General features: G+C 42.8%; 1 protein-coding gene across 7 annotated transcripts in view; it reads right to left on the bottom strand.

Moving 5' to 3' along the window:
- The window catches only part of LOC124215080 (Ig-like and fibronectin type-III domain-containing protein 2), a 172,130-nt gene that overhangs the window by 64,077 nt on the left and 93,016 nt on the right, over positions 1–15,037 (bottom strand). For 5 of the 7 annotated variants that reach the window (XM_046618021.2, XM_046618060.2, XM_046618011.2 and 2 more), the window contains one exon: positions 13,606–13,701. The exons of the other annotated variants lie outside the window; for them this stretch is intronic. The gene's annotated coding sequence lies outside the window, so the exon portion shown is untranslated. The remainder of the gene's footprint in view (positions 1–13,605; positions 13,702–15,037) is intronic. 7 annotated transcript variants of the gene reach the window in all.

Consider the following 15,037-nt stretch of genomic DNA (forward strand, 5'->3'; position numbering starts at 1 on the left):
GCGAACACCGCGAACAAGAATTAAATTCAATTCATATTTCGCCTCGTTATTTCAACAGACTTCCTACGGCTTCTGCTAATGACGAAACATCAGCGAAACGTAGGAATGTACGTACGTACGTTTATACATATACCGCAAATCCGACCTGTCTGCCTGTGTACTGATTGAATTAAACAACAAGCAAAACGAATAACAAATGAAGGGAAAGAAAAAAGTTTATAATAAAAAGAAACAGAACTGTGTGCAGAGTTGAAGTGAGTTTTCGGCCAACAAACTGAAACGCGGGGTAAAAGAAAATTAAATCCCCGCGGGTAGAACTGTCCAAGGATGTACAATATTTTATAATTATATACCAATTCAGGTAGGAGGGTATCAAGGTATATATGTATAACAACAATCCTGCACTGCAGGAGCTTTCCGTCTACTTGTAAACTTTGCGAAACGGCGGCGAGGCTCCGATCAGATCTTCAACGTATCGTATGCGAGAAAAACTAATTAATCGCTCACCCGGGTCAGGGTACAACTGTCGATGACAGGGAAGGGTTCGTTCCTTGTCTTTTTTTTTTTTTTTTTGCGCGCGACGCGTCCGTCGGCCTGCAGTTCGATAATTGATCTTTTTGCCGGTGATATCGACCCGACAAGCGACTGTTCTTCGTTAATGCAGCGGACAGACGGGTTATACGGTGAAATTAGATTCCGGGCTAATTACACCAGCTACGTCACATCCGTTCTCCACCTGTCACAACGGGCATCCCGAAGAGGACCCTCTCTCTCTCTCCCTTTCTCTCTCTTTCTCTCTCTCTCTCTCTCTCTCTCAGCTTTCGCGACAGAGATATTCTCTTACCGAACGCTAGACGGCCAACAATTTTTGCATACAAAGTGTCTCTCGACTCCTCCTGCATATTCATACCGGTTCGTTCTCGACGCGTAGGTATATAACCATCCAGAGCAGAGCAAGGACACTCAGGAACGTTTACATTCGAGGACGATTAGTTAATTGTTCCATTCGAATGATTCCCAACGCCCGACGATGATTCCCCGTCGTTTTAACACGGCGTAGGCACGAGCGTATGCCGCATTGCATCTTATACTACGTAAATAAGTCCCGAGAGAAAAGGATATCCGACATCCGTTTCAGGATTTTTACGCGTCTCAAATTAGTCGAAAAGGAGAAAAAAAAAGCCGACGATTACTCACAATCAGCTGTGGGATACGCGAAAGGCGCATTACACGCACAAATATATATTTATATATTATATATAAGTCGTAGCGTTTTAAAGAACGACGCGTGCGGAAAGATTCGTAAATGTTTTTTTTTTTTTTCCTCTCCTTTTTAAAAAGACGCCCACCTCGACGTCGTCTGTCGGTGACTTTTCGACCGAGATAAAAGGAGTAAAAGCTCGTAGGTGCCCGGGCAGAATGTAAGTAGTACGCGATTCTCTCGCGTGACGGGCATTCTCATTCCCGGGTCGACTTTGAGGTCCCCGAAAACTCGCGGTTTACGCCTTATACTTGTAGATCAAGGAGTTTCCGGCCGGATTCTTGGCACCGATTCGCACGCAAGAATTTAATTGAACCCCACGACGACGCGAATGAGATGATCGTGTACATACGGCGCGATACTAATCGACGATCAGCAGTTGGAGGTGGCGATACGGCGAGGGGACAATTTTAATTAGACGCAACCCGTTAAGTATCTTCGTTTGATCCCGTTTCACCGCGGCTTTCTCGCTCTCGCAAACGCGTTGCTGAACAATAACGGTCTGGCGAAACTGCCCGTACAATAATAAAGTAATGACTGCGCCATGGATATTATCGATTCGCGGATATTGTGTACCTTCGTGCACGTGTCGACAGCCGTATTTCGGCTAATGCCTAACGTATTGCAAGGTTGTATTAACTTATCTAAATAGTAACGTTTCGCTTAATTTACCTATGTACATTATACAGTTTCTACCAATTTTTCCAGGGTTCTTGTACAAAACTGAGCTTCTAACCTTTTTTTGGTGTATTTCATCCCAATCGAACGATTCGAATTTGCTCGGAATCACGTCACAATTATGGATGGAAATAAAATATTGTCAAAGAATTTTTAAACGGTCTTTATCTTTCTTCGTAACTCTTGATTCCGACAATTTTATTCTTGCACTTGAGTAAAAGTTCATAGAGATTATAGCGGTTTTCCAATTCTCCAGCTTTTACGATCGCCACCTGGATACGGTTACATTGATGACACAATATAAAAGTAGAGAAAGGTGAATAATAAGATTAGCGCGTCTTAAGCCTAAGCGCCGAAATAACTTAAATTGCCATTCAAGCAATATCTCGCTTCAAGTTTAGCGGACGTGACGCGAGGGAGGAAACGCGTGGCGTGTAAAACGCAGCTGATACACGTGTAAAACTCACGTACAAGGGGCTCTTGAATTTCAGATATACCTTTAGTTGGTCTTGTACGCAGACCGGAGAGCGGGCGGAGAAGGAGGAAGTGAGGAGAGAGAAAAAGAGCGAAAAGCAGCCCCTGCAGGTCTCCGCGATGCTTTTAAAACAACGCGCACAGTGGCCGTGTGAAAAAAGATACCGACTTTAATTTCAACTCTTAATTGGCAATTTGAGTAGCGATGAGACGTACATTTTAATTATTTCATTTCTTTTCGGGCCGCTCATTTGCCCGCTGGATTATAAACCATTATATACCTTGTACCCTATCCTATCATACCCTTACTGTAAATGCCCGGTAGCTTTGCTGTAAGGAAGCCTTCGATTGAAGTTAAAATTAAAAGTCCGTAAATCTGTCTCGCGGATTACAAATTACCGTATTAAAGTTGCCGGAAAAGTTTCCATTTTTGCTTCCCCGCCTTCGATCTCTTTCTTCATTACATTCGATATCGGAAAAGATACTTTCTTTCAAATTACCTGCACCGCAGCACATTTGCGAATTCGATCAACCAATAATTACTTCTCAAGCATCAATCATTTGCGAGGCTTTTTCCGCTGTATTTTAGTTCTGTGAAAATTACAGTCTCCGAGGCTGTACCAATTCGATTTTTTTAAACCGCAGTATAAATACGGCTGAAAATAGCAGTCTTCTTGTTTTTTTTTTTTAGAAAATGTTTACGCTACATTTTTGAGCGATCATTGCGAACGAAATAAATCGTTAATAATTCAGAGTACAGCTTGCATGTAGTCTGCGCGCGTGCGAGAAAATCAAAACTTTTTCGATTTTCATAATAAATCAAGTCAGAAGAGACGTGTCAGATTTCGGCCTACGGGAAGAGAAAAATACGACTTGCGAAGCATCGCCCACACGGCAAGTAAAGAAGGTCGGATCTCGATAGGTAGGTACATACATTATATAGGGGAGTGGGTGAAAGAGACGACGATGGGCAAGACCGTGTCGATCCTATCTTAAGCTTTGCGGTAACGTGTGACCACGAATATATTATCGATAAGGGCTTAAAAGGCTTTACAGGGTATTGTGGGGGTCCGAGGAGCGAGATAAATCATTTTCGAAAGTAACGAACACCCGCCTTGGAAGTTGATAACGCCCACCTCCTATTATAATGACGAATAGCAGCACGAACGGCGCGGCGGCGGTAAATCAAAGGTAGGAGAGGAAAGAAAAAAAAATTTGGGGGTGAAAAAAATTTCCCTAGTAACGTCGCTAATAAGTAACGCTAATATCTTCGGAGTGTGACAGACGCGTCGCTTTCGCACCGTGATGAAAAATAATAAGTATAACAACGATAACGACGAGATTGACGCAAAGGGAAAAATAAGCACAAAAAGAAAACAAACATCAGGACCCGATGGCAATGAATTCAAAAAGTTTCAATCGCGCAAGGTGAACAGCTCCTTCTCGAAAGAAGGAAATTGCAATTTTCTAAAGAAGAACACCCTTGTTATATACCTTGTACATATGTACCTGTGTCTGGGTATATACCTGCCGCAAATATTACCGGCTATTATGTTTGGAAGAGTCGAATATTAAAAAAGGGCGATGAAGAGGAGGAGAAGCCGGCTCCTTATACTGTAGTAGGCATAGGGATACGAATGATAAAAATATTTCAAAGAAGACGACGATGAAAACGAGGGAAAATTTTTATATTTCCTTTTCGCGTCGTAACAAAAAATAATACACGTAACAAGGGCCTAATTTGTCAAGGAAATATTTTCATATTGCCGAAAATTTGCCACGTCAAAGAAAATAAAACTCATTCTTACACGTCAATTCGTTTTCAACTCGCGTAGAACAAGAAGGTTTCCACTACGGAAAAAGTACGATTTATCTCAATTTTGATAAACTTTATAGGTAATAAGGCACAACCTTTTTAGGTTAATGGTATCGAACTAGATCGAAAAAATTCAAGTCACCCTACAATTTTCCTAAATGGTGGTCCACGGTGTACAAAAAAATGTAGTTTGAGCTTCGGTAAGTATAAACTTCGATCGCCGCAGTGTTGTAACACAAAGTTTCGAATATTCAAAGTTCCGCACGTGCGATTTCGGCTGGCAGTTAAAATATCATCGTACGGAATGAAAAAATGCCGATTACTAATCAGTGGTAAATTATCCACGTTTTCGAACAGTTACATACGTGAATTGGTGTGCACGCGAGGTTGTGAGATGAGAATTTGCTTGCTAGATAAGAAAAATTGATGAGAAGGTATTAAGCTGTTATCTCGACGACGTAATGCTTTTAGCCACAATTTTTACGTACCTAAATATCCTACCCACCGCCCGAGGGTTGGAAAATCACCGCGAAGGCAGTCGGGAAAAATCTTATATTATAGAGGGAAAATTTTTACCCTCGAATGACTGTGCGGTGATTGGTCATCCGAGAAAAGATCTCGAGTTAAGCGTATACCATCTCGGTTTCAAGTATCGGCGCGGATTACGCAATCTAAGAATTCCAACCGGCGGTTGGAAAAATGAGAGCTCGAGAAGGAGGAGCACCGCAAGCCGAGGTAATATCAAATGTAATTGAATCTCGCAAGTTTAGATTAAAGGAAATCGTAAGATCCTCTATCATAAGGATGAGAATACCTAGGTACGTACTTTTATGCAAACTGCGACTATAAGGTGGGTAGATAAAGAGGGGCGGGGGCAAAAAATAGGACCGAGCTTAACCTGCGAGACTGTTTCATTTAAACGTTATTACCTACATACATCAGTTCAGCTCGCGTTTAACCGTCCAAAGCTGGGGGAAAAAAGCTTTAAAAAAAAAAAAAAAAACTGATCCGAGACTCTCGAATTCCCCGGAGGAAGGAAATTCTATATACCTAGCTAAGACGAAATACGCGCTCGCGCCGCGTAATATAACGGCAAGACGCCTCAGTCTCCTTGACTTCTACATTACGCTCTGTAACCTGCACTCGAGTAACAAAGACATTAGCTATCCGATAAGGTAGTCGGCTCGAGGCGTAGAGGCAGCATTTCTACTCCATGTGGGTGCTTAGTCCGCTAACCCGACTTGCCAAAGATTCACGAATGCCTTTCTCCCTTCGCGTCTTCGACTTTTTACACTCGATATGGAGAAGAAAATTGGTTTTCAAGAACAGAACGAAGATGGCGACGGATACATCGAGGGGAAATCAATTTGTAAATAGATTTCGCGTCGTTATCGTCCGTACCTATATCCTGGTATACATGCAGGCTGCATTATAGACAGGTGATAAAAACTTGTAAACGACTGTCTTCCGGATCGTTTCACTGAGCAATTTTTCTCCCAATGTATTATTCCTGCACCACTCGGAGTAATGGAATAGCCGACAATAAGGAGAAGATCGGATTGACCTATAAAAGAACGACGTTCCTTCCTCCTAGTCGTGGGTATATCCCTCTACTGCGGAATGATTGATTCGCCCTTGGTCAATTCGGAATTAGCCTCGATTCATCAAAATCACGAACAGAATAACACACCCGCCGCGGTTATACCGTGCGCATAAAACAGATCCAATTTGGGAAAAGTTCGTTAAATAAAATTGGGGGTAAATTATTCCCCCGTATTCAGAGTGGAACGAAATACGATCCAGCAGAACGAGTATTTGAGACACCCGTGCGTATTCCTCAATCATCAACGTCCGTGTTTCCATAAAACGTATCCATGTGCGGCAGTTACACTTATACTTAACGGACGGTGAGGTATAAGATAGCAGTTCGAAATGAGAGCAATTGCAATGCCAGGAGTTAACTCGTAGTAACCCGTAGTAACTCGGAGTAAATTCATTTATCCTGGGTGTTCCGACGGTACTTTATGCTTCGCTAGACTCGTAAAGAAACATGCGTATATCGTGCGAATATTCGAATCAAAAGATTCGTGGAGAGCCGGATAAGGAGCTTTCGAGCTACGATTTGATAACAACACGATCTTTTTCGTCGTCCGGAATTAACGAAAGAATTTCATCGAGTGTAAGTCGGATTCCGTCCGCAAGTTCCGACTTGACGAATGGTGAATTCCGAATTAATTTTCACCGCTGTAAAAGCTGTTACGCTTCTAAACAATTCCCTTTCCTGCACGGAGTGTGAATTAATTACCACCGCTTATGCCAACCTTTGCGTGCATATATATATATTATATATGTGTATGCGTTTAATGAACGACCCGAGCACATCGAGGCATCCAACACCATGCGTCTGTACATGGATTTTCTATCAGCGACAGGAGTAGCTAATTACCGAGAGCTCGGAGTTAAACCGAGACGTTGTGAATGGATGTTTTCGCGTTGCTGAGTGGATGATGCGCGCCCCTGGATTTATTTACAAGGGAAAATTCTCCGAACAGAATTTCAAGATGTATCAAGTGACTCGCGACAGCAAGGAATAACACAAGGCTCAATTTCTTCCAGAAGATCGTGTCAACGTGCTTGAATAACGTTCGAACAAAGCTGCGCAATTAGCCGTTTTCCGAAGACTACAACAAGGAGCGTCTCAGTTCAAACAGCAAATAGCGACAACGCCGACAAGATATAACAGGTTTCACTGAAGCGCATAATTGGCTGAAAATCGTTTACACAAAAACATCACGTAGACACGAAGCCACTTTCCCAACGTGATAAACTCAACGAGTCGTAGCTGAGGCAAAAATCGGAGTGTGACGGAGCGTGGCGAAATAATTTTTACCAGGTCGGATTCGATTCAGTTTCGAAGAATTCCCGACCTCCTCAATTCAATACCTACACATACGTCTCGCGGGTATAATTGTAGGGTGAAAATTACCACTGAAGTCTGAATCAGGCTATAATTGGTGCCACGCGAAAAGGGGCAGATCCTTTCATCGCCTGATCAAAAGAACATGCCAATTGTCAAGTTTAGCCAACGTCGAATGTTGGTAGAACGGAATGCATTCGGTGAATTGATTTATATGTATAGAACCAGGCTATTGCGCGATTGCCTGTTAACCGGTAGAAGAGGGTTTCTCCATCCAGCCAATTCCGAGTTTAATGATCTTCCGTCTGAGTTCCCAGCTGTGTTTGAACAAAATCATTGACGCGTCATAGACGTACTGCCATCAAAGTAAGATCGAATCCTATACCAACATAGGTAGGCAAAACTTGATTGATATAAATGCACTACACAGAGAGGACGTGGCGAATATTGTCCCTTGTTGTATTTTGCCCCTTGCTTCGCTTTTCCCGGTGATATAAGGTATAAGGTATAAGGATATAGTACTAAATAGATGATACCTTGACACGTTGGTACAATCTATTATACCGCGTGTCAGAACCACGAGATTGGCGAAGGTTTTGCTATTTTTATCTCTGCCTTTTTCACACCACCGAACACGGGACCCCGGAGAAAGGAGCAGGGACGAGTCACGCCGCTCGGCTTATTCATCCTGCGGGTTGTGAGAAACGGGGTGAATCTCTCGATTCCTGCAGGGATCCCTGTCGCTAAACCAAGGACGGCGACCCAATTATAATCCGCGACGACAAATATACGCCCCGCGGTGAAAAATATATGCAAAACTATTCATCCCGCTGCTGCTGCTGCTGCTGCTGCATTTCCCGTCGAATGGGAAAAGAACTAATGGCCATCGGGAAAGTCGATTTCTCGACATTTTATCCATCGACGTCCTTAATACGTAACCCGGGAAATCTCTCAAGAAGTTTATTCATGCCCCCGGTGAATGACCAACAATAGTGGGTATGATGCAGTCCTCTTATACGTATAATCACCATGTCCGAACGATCAATGATGGCGTATCTATCTCGTAATACGACAATAAATGAGACGTCTCACCGGAGACACGGGGCCGAACTACCGGAGAGGAATATAAAACCGACCGACGTTTGAGGATCATGAGCTTGTGTGTGCTGGATTGAGCACATTTTGATAAATGTCCCGCTAAAGTGTAAACGATTGCTACCAGGGACACGGAGACCAAAATCCCGCGTGGAATTTTGAGCAGAAGGAGAGAAAAATTCCTCCGCACTCGGTAGATTATTATTATTATATATATATATATATATATATATATATATGCATGTATGTATGTATGTATGTATGTATGTTTCTGATTCATGAAATCGAGTCAACAATCACGAGGATGTTATTTTCGAGGGTAATAATTCGGTTTACGTTCATATCTTATTCAGTCAAAATATATTTTTTAGATCTACACTTTCTTTCATTCAAACTACGCAAATAAACTTGTTGACCATTTTCTGGTTTCCAAAACACGTACGAATTTCACCCAGACCCGCAAGCTTATATCAGAAAAATATGTGTGCTTATTTTGGGCTGACTTAAATAGCAATCAAGCATGCAGGAATAATCGAACACCTTGTACATCGTCTGACTAGCGAATCTATGCAAATACGACCTAAACTGCTACGGAACACGGACGTTGGTGATCCGCAGATTCAGAAACTTCTGCTTGCAGTTTATCGGTCAAGTTTGAAAAGTAAATACCTCGTGTATAAACTCGAGTGGCGATGTTTTGACGAGCCACTTCAGTTTTGTCGGGTAGTTTTCAAACCTGACCCCGCAGCAGCGCAGAAATAGAGGGTGGTTGAACAGAGTCGGGAAAATCTGGAACGGATGGCTGGACAAAACAAAAATACGAGTTTAAAAAAGAAAAGAAGATAAAAGACGGTAATGAACCACAAATAGAAAGCAAAAATATTCGCAAAGATTCAGGCAGTCGGAAAAGAAAAGAACGACTCTTCCTTGCATATGTACACACCTAAATTGCAAGAAAATCCACGCTCGGATAAATATTCGACATTTGAAAATACGAGAGCTGCAGTTTTAGTTTCTCATGTTTTTAGTCCGTGTCTACACAAGCGAGGAAAACATCAATCTGCACTATCGGTACACATCGGTCAAGCGGGAAATCCCGAAGGAACGGTTCTATAGTTTCTGATTTTGCAGATCCAGATTCAGACACCGTCCCCATACTCTCGTCAGTTTCATATAGCGAAAGTACTGCGTGTAGTACATGAAGATGTGAAATGAGAAATAGTTCAAACAAGAACGCCGAGAGTACCTGGATGCAGTGAAATTCGCCTTTTCCAGCGTTTCCGTTAAGCACGAGGCGGTGCTTTTCCTCTCCTTTTCCTCTCCTTCTCTCTCTCTCTCTCTCTCTCACTCGGTTCACTCGTCAAGGCTCCGAGTTGCACGTCCTTGTCTACAGTCCCTTTCTACCACGGACAGTTTCCGTTTCTCCGCCATCCATTAGCAGATTGAAAAGTTTACGTACGTAGATAGTTCAGATTCGCCTATTTGTACTCATCTAACCGCTCCATAACTCCGTGATCTCGTGCGGCTCGCGATTCAGCGGTTTCAGCGGGTTAAAGCGGGGGTTACATCATCATCTCTGATAGGCCAGCTTTGCTTCCCGATCCAGATTTTTATCTATTTTTTTTTTTTCCTTTATGCCGAACCCGCCGGTGAAACCGAACCGTGAAACTCAGCCGTGCCTACGGGCCGTGCTTGCACAGAGATATAACCATCGAACGGCGAGCCTAGAGCTCTCAGAAAAAACGCTACTCATGCACCACCAGTTTACTCTTCATTCTTCGCCCACTTTATTCTTCCGTTACCAATTATCGCTGTGCAAACTTTTCGGCAATGCTTACTAAAATACTCTCCAACGGCGGTCCGCTGCTTTCCGCCCTCGAATCCCAGCCCGCGAAGCGAGGGATAAAAGTTGTAAAAATTGACCTCGTTCGTAACAACGATGGTTAACCTCCTACGGGTAACGGATATATCTTTGATGTCGCAGGGACTTTCATGAGTAATCACAGGCACGTGCGAGTTGTTTACTCTGAAAGAGGGGATCTAGTTTCTCGCTGAGAAAAGGAGGTAGGTACAATAAAAACGAGAAGAACATCAGCGAGTAGACCGAGAGAAATAGTTGTTCTTGGTACGTACGGTGAGAGGCTGGGCACCTTGTTCCGCGCGTCGACCGTTTTCAAGGGTATATACGTGTCCACCCTAATCTCCTTCCAGGGAGATGTAATTAGTAATTAGCCTAGGAAGGGACGAAGCGGGCGGACAGTTTTGGTCAGTTCTTCTGCGATCAGGATGAACGTAAACGTGACGCATTCACGTCGCGTCCTTTTGTACCTCTGTGTATACATGTGTATACACGTACACGTATATTAGTGAGTTTATACACGCAGTCACGAAAATTAGTCGAGTTTCCCGAACAATTATCCGACCCGTTGCCACTCAAACTTTTCAGCACATGAAACGCGTTAATTCGCGAGTGTCCAGCAGACAAGCGATTGCAACATTTTCCGTTGAAATCAATGTTGGAAATGTTCCACCTGAATGTTTCAATCCTCTTTTCACTTTCGTCCCATTCAGTCTGTTATATTTCCATAGATTTGAATAATGCTCTTCGCGCAGAAATGTACGATTGAGTATTGTCACATCGCATCTGGCAGGCGCGGTTATATGAACCTGTTTCATACGGGCATCGAGGTTTTTTGATTGATCCTCTGAAACGTGGTCGCGGGAAAATCGAACGAGGCGTGATGAACGCTGTCGGAAACGAGTCGTATCGATTCTCCGTGAGTACAAAGACGAATTCATTCATTGGTCTGTTAACAAAGTTTGCGATTCCGTTGTTCGAGAAGCGAACGTTTCTGTGTTTCTTGTTACACTATTTCCCGTATCCTCGATTAATCCTTCTCTCCACTCTCGCACAACTTGACGTACTTTGAATGACACGAATTTTGAAACGAAATTCTGCCAATTGCTCAATTTCAACCTCCACGGGTTAACGTTCCTCAATCACGAGACGCGTTTCACTAATTGGACGAGCATGTCTCTCGCCTCTTGATCGTTATAACTTGCACACAATGGGATAATTGATGCGTACAGGGCAACGATCAAAGGTCAAGACATCTTCTTCGGTCCTTCGAAGCTGAAAGCGATAGGCGAGAGTGTACTACGTACATTTTACACACGTGTGGATATGTACGGTGTACATAAGTATAACCGAGGATACAATACATTCTCGTATAAAGTTCAATAATGCTGAGTACCTGTCGCTTTCGCTGCGGTACAAACGCAATATACATAGTATCCTATCGCCTTGAAACCGGCGTGGGTGAACGCGTCTTCATTTTTCACATTCTCGAGGGGCGTTAATTATCGTTGAAAATGAAACTTTTTAGCGCCAAGAAAACAGAGAGGTCCAGCTTAACCCGAGATCGACCGCGCGGATTGCCTGATGAATTTTCGGTTCGTTTGATATCATCAAAGGTGTATAACGTAATTAAATCAGCTTATCAACGATCGCTGTTTCCGAAATGGCGCCTAGAGGTTATGGTTATGTGGCGTATGGATATAACATTGTACAAACCGATACGAAGGTTCGACGTATACGGTTTGGAAAGTGAGTACGCGAGAAGAGGGATCGTATAAAGATGCAGATATGAAGGTAGAAGAAGATGAAACACTCTGAATCACTAGTTTATCTCGGTTTGACGTGAGCCTGTAACTCCTCGGAGATATTGCATTGCAGCTATATTCGCCTAGGTACTCGCGTGTAAAACTTCAAATTTCTAATATTCTCGTGACTCGGGTGCTAAGTCGGCTTCTAGAGCCGTGACACATATTACGAGTATCTGCCTTGAACGCTCAAGGTTCCTCGGTAGTCGGTATTGCAGTCGCTGAACTGCTGCTGCTCCTGATGTCGGTGACTTTTCGAGTAATATGCTACAAGTTACATTGCTTTCTTCGAGTATCGCACGCGTCCAATTCGTTCGCGTTGAAAACCAGGCTACGCGGTACTTGACTGGTTACAATTTAATTCAATTCCCACCTCTGGGTTGAGCTTGCTCTTTATAAGTACACGCGAATTATGGATTATCACTCAAAATCCGGCCTTCGATATCGGATATCGGATACCTATAATATCTAGCAACTAGTTTAATGATTATTCATGGGGTAAAGAAAATGTGAGATTTCTCAGTTGTTCGGAAAGTCATATTTGTGATACTTTTGTGAAGATAGAAAGTCGTAATGTCTATTCTTTTCGGTTATTTGTGAGTGTTTTAGTACACAAATTACTTGGGTAGTAATTAAGGCAGAGGAGAAATAAGAGGTTCACAGCTTTAAATCAGCGTCGTTAGGTCGGATTAATTCCGAGAAGATTGAAAACTTCAAAATCTCAGAAGTTGCTCGGCTTCTCACGTTTCGACAATTGTACATTTGAATTCTTCTCAGTAAATTTGTTACGTTCGGTTCTTATAAGTGAATTGAAAGTGTTTGAAACGAACCACACTTTGTTCAACGTGATTATGATATGCAGATAAGCTTACACGTGTACTCGTGTGAAAGCCGCAACGTTCGTGAATCAATTTCGTTGTACATTGAAATTAATACATCCAATACGAGGTTGAATTCTACGAATTTACAATAACTACGGTTATACATACAAGGGATGATGAAATAGGGCGGGTGATTTAGACGAAACGACACGTGATGCACAGTGTGGGAAAGTAAATATTGGTAATTTCCAGTGAAATTATCACTATCAATCAGAATTTCCGCGTATCCAATCAAACAGGTGATATCAATGTAACACTGCAGCAATTGCAATAGCTGGCAAATAATGCTAAGTACGCTATTAATATTCGCGAGCACATGTGCATGGAAAATTTCGAATCATTTCGATATGTACAAATGAGCGTTACGATACTTGAGAACATAGTATTAAATGATGTTGCAGCTTGAATCGTACCGCGAAAAGATTGAAACAATCTTTATTTTGGCTCGTGGCCACCGAAGCGAGCAAAGAATCAAGAACTGTGCAAAAGAATAAAATTTAAAAAAAATAAGCGCGACGTTCATCCACGCGCAGAAAAGATTCAAGTGGAATGAAAGAGATAAGAATAGCTGAGCAGACAGTGAATTCTATTTTCTTTTTTTTTCTAATCTCCATTTTTTAAACTGTCCCAAAGTACAAGACCGTGACTTTGCATTCATTTAGCTACAGACCAAAGAAGAAACGATATTCGAGGAGAGTGGAGGAAAAACCATAGAATAAACTTGTATTTATCGAACCTACGGTATCGGTTGAAGTCCCGCCTAAGAACTCAACTTGTGAATTTTAACTGTTAATAACAAATGTACAGAATCTTGACTTACGCAAAGCAGCTGTTCAGCGGTGGCGAGACAACGTCGAAGATGAATGCCGCAGTTGCGTAAAACCGGTTCTCTTTGATGCCACAAACACTCGTAGGTCTGTAATACAAGTACATATATGTTATTCTGCAAGCGCGATATTTCGTATTTAAAAAATACATATACATGTATATCGTAATACAAATTATAATGACGATGATGATGATAATGGTAAAATAAAAAACTGTTCAAGACCACGCAGTAAATCATGAACGTCTCAAAGAGCTCGAAGGACGATTGTTATAGCCTGCAGGAGAGACCATTTCCATCCATTTATAATACGAGAGTTTCGTTAAGGACTTGACAGATAAATTTTTAAATAGAAAAAGAACCGTCTCGTAGGTACGTGAATGAATCGCAAAGAGGCGAGAAAAGTCTCGGAACCACGGTCTGTTGTCAGAATCAGTGCTAGACTTGGACTCGGAGCTCCAAGTGCCAGAAGCAGGTAATTTATGTCGAGCAGGGTTGCGACGGGTACGTTAAACGGCAAAGCGAACCGACTTCTGAGCTTAAATGGAACAGGGTTGGTTTGCAGAACCATTTCAGCAATAAGCTCTGGTAACTTCACCAGATAGACAGACAGACAGTCAGTCAGTCGTCGATGAAGTTACAAGGGGGTGACGTCAAACGAAGCCGGTCTCATTGTAAGGGTGTAGGTACTGATGCGATATCGCGATATCATGGCTAAAAACCATGTATGATTTTCGTTAATCGCCGACGTGTACGTCAGCGGGAGCTTAGCGTCAACTCCTTTGCTCTGCGGAGGGAGCGTAAGACACGGTAGTCAAAGACCAGACAGGCGCCTGTCCGGAGTAAATGGAAAATGTAGAAGGCACGTAGCAGGTGAGATGAGTACCGTCACACAAATTCCGTAGAACGTGTGAACCGATACACACACGTAATAATTAATACCCTCGTACACGTCTTCAATTCGTTCGACATTGTGAGCCTGTAATTTTCCTTCGATGCGGAGCAGACTAATTTACCAGACGATGTGAAACCGACGTATGGCTTCCAATATTCGATTACAAGTCGAAGTTACAACGGCCATGAACCCAACCCCCCCCACCCCTGATATAAGGAGAGCCGAAGAACGGAGGATTTCCTAATCACGATAATCCTCAGCACCGACCCGCGTGACCTCGGACAAAATTGAAACGGAAGACAAGAGATATCCCTCTTTTGTCCGACTGACAATGAGACTTCTCCTCTCGTTCGTAAAGAACATGTCCGAGATCCTCGGTAGAATCTAATAGAGCGTCGCGGCGCGGCGAGTCGACGGGGCGTCTTTTGACCCGGAAGAGTCATTGCGTAATACGTTGCGCACACGTAATTCTGCAGATTGTCCTCTGCACACACAGCCAGGCCCTCCTTTGTTCGAGGTTTCCACGACGCG

Source organism: Neodiprion pinetum, chromosome 1 (genome assembly GCF_021155775.2).
Source record: "Neodiprion pinetum isolate iyNeoPine1 chromosome 1, iyNeoPine1.2, whole genome shotgun sequence".
Taxonomy (NCBI): domain Eukaryota; kingdom Metazoa; phylum Arthropoda; class Insecta; order Hymenoptera; family Diprionidae; genus Neodiprion; species Neodiprion pinetum.